At 41.3% G+C, this 2,693-nt stretch overlaps 1 pseudogene; it reads left to right on the top strand.

Moving 5' to 3' along the window:
* Window positions 1-671: 671 nt before the first annotated feature.
* Window positions 672-1,232, top strand: LOC100763882 (annotated as a pseudogene).
* Window positions 1,233-2,693: the final 1,461 nt, after the last annotated feature.

Raw genomic sequence — 2,693 nt, 5'->3', positions numbered from 1 at the left:
TTAAACAAAACTTAAATTTCTCTTTGTGTATGTGTTTGTCAGAGGTCAACAAAAAGCATACTTGTTTTCTGTACACCATCTTTATTGAAGGAAGACTAGCACAGAGGGATATAAGTCAGTAGCTTTCCCCATTTCACTTCTGCAGGGATGTGAGAAGAACTTATTTGTGCAATGGCCAAGGATAGCCAAGAATTACCAGGTCCAGCTCTCTGTTTCCCACACATAATAGAGAATAGTGTGTGTTAGAAATAACTATTAAGTTGTTCTCAGATTTTTAACTCATTTTAATTGAAAAATAATTTTTCATACAATAAATTATGATCATACTTTCTCATCTCCTCCTCAATTCTTCCTACTTCTCTCTGTCTCTCTCTCCATCTCCAACAAACAAGCCCCCCCCCAAACAGAATAAAACAAAATTTAAAAAGAAAAGCATATGATACACATACATACAGAGACATACACAAAAAACAAAACACATACAAAAACACAAAATCTATACATAATGTACAAATTATAATATAAAACAAAGACCAATATGATAAAAAAAATGTTCAAGCAAAGCAATTAGAACAAAAAGAGGTGAGTGGGGTCGCGTCCTGCTGCCGCCGCTGGTCAAGCATGGTGTTGGCACCGCCTGACTCGCGGTGCTCAGAAGAAAGGTGGCAGTAATGTTAACGCTGGCAAGCAAGCTGAAGCGGGAGGACGGAGGATCAAAGGATCCCGGACATCAGTCTCCACATCTGACTCCACTCGGAGGTTTTCGATGAGAGACAAGTTGCTTGTTAAAGAAGTTGCAGAACTTGAAGCTAATTTACCCTGTACATGTAAAGTACATTTTCCTGATCCAAACAAGCTTCATTGCTTTCAGCTGACTGTAAGTCCAGATGAGGGTTACTACCGAGGTGGAAAATTTCAGTTTGAAACTGAAGTTCCTGATGCCTACAACATGGTGCCACCCAGGGTGAAACGCTTGACTAAAATCTGGCACCCCAACATCACGGAAACGGGAAATATGTCTAAGTTTACTATGCGAACATTCAATTGATGGCACTGGCTGGGCTCCCACTAGGACATTGAAGGATGCTGTTTGGGGATTAAACTCGTTATTTACTGATCTTTTGAATTTTGATGATCCAGTGAATATTGAAGCTGCTGAACATCATTTACGAGACAAGGAAGATTTCCGTGACAAAGTGAATGAATACATCAAACACTATGCCAGAGAATAAGAGGCGAGATTGCAGGCCTGAGGACTGTCACAGTTGTCTCTGATGTGAAACAGCTCGACGTAGCCCTCCTCCCCATCCTCATACTCCCTGTCAGCCCCTTGGGATTGTCCCAGTCTTGCGACCATGTTGTCCTGAAGAAGACCATCCTCCTGACTACACAATACAGCAAGAAAATGTGTCTGGGACTCGAGAGCCTTGTCTGCGTCTCTTAACATGTTTACTGAAACTCTGCTGTCTAGGCTGTGGGATTCTTCTGAAGTTGTAATGAACTCACCATTGAGGATAGTGCTTGCTTCCCTTCCCCCCAACAAAATCGGTGTCCTGCACAAATGATGCAATGACATGTTCGGTGTGACTGGCAGATTGGCAATAAGAATCCCGCTATAAACTGTGATTGGATGCACATTCTCTTAGCTTCTTCCACGAATGTTGGCCCTGCCTAGATGTGAAGCTTCCCAGAATGCATTCACTGTAGATCTTACTGAAATGCTTATTTTATTTAATGTAAGTATGTTTTGGAACAGATTTGTAATTTGTACAAAAAAAAAGAACAAAAAGAAATCTACAAAAATACCATTGAGTTCATTTTGCATTGTCCATCTCTTGCTGGTCATGGGGCCTGCCCTTAAATGTGCTTGACATACCCACCGAGACTCCATTGGAAGGAACTTATTTTTCCTTTGTGGGTATTTGTCAGTTAGAGATAAATTCTTGGTTAGAAATGGGAGCACCTGTCCACTTCCTATTATTAGGCCTAGATACCTTCTGGCTTGGATCTATGGAGGCCCTGTGCATGCTGCCACAGTTCCACTTGGATTTTTTTATTAATTTATTTTTTACATTCCAATCACAGTTCCCCCTCCCTCATCTCCTACTGCTCCCCCCACTTTCCCTCACCTCGCATCTACTCTTCGGAGAGGGTAAGGCCTCCCCTAGGAAGTCTACTAAGTCTATACCATCATCTTGTTGAGGCAGGACCAAGGCACCTCTCCACCTGCCACACCCCTGTGTCCAGGCTGAGAAAGGTATCTCTCCATGTAGAATGGGCTCCACTAAGTCAGTTTGTTCTTTAATGTTAGATCTTGAGCCCACTACCTGTGGCCTCATATATTGTCCCAACCAACTCTGGTCTCACAAATGGGGAACCTGCATAAAACTGAACTAAACTCCCTTAATATAGGCCACCTGGATATTTTAGATAAGATTCTTCACCAGAGCTGAAGAACACTGATTGGACAATGAACACAATAGATTGGTCTGCCTTAAACCCCAGCACTGGATTATAGACCTAAGACACACTACGATTTTCACCTAGGTGAAAACTTGCTTACATAGCATAGCAATCATATTACTCAACAAATTCCTCATCTCCCTAATTCTCTACAATTCCATTTTTACAAAATAGAAAAGTTTTAAACATATATCCACAAGCTTTCTTCAGTCATTAATTTTTATTATTAA

Source organism: Cricetulus griseus, chromosome 2 (assembly GCF_003668045.3).
Source record: "Cricetulus griseus strain 17A/GY chromosome 2, alternate assembly CriGri-PICRH-1.0, whole genome shotgun sequence".
NCBI classification, from domain to species: domain Eukaryota; kingdom Metazoa; phylum Chordata; class Mammalia; order Rodentia; family Cricetidae; genus Cricetulus; species Cricetulus griseus.
Note: the sequence above shows the minus strand (reverse complement) of the source record. Positions and strands in the feature narration are given on the sequence as shown.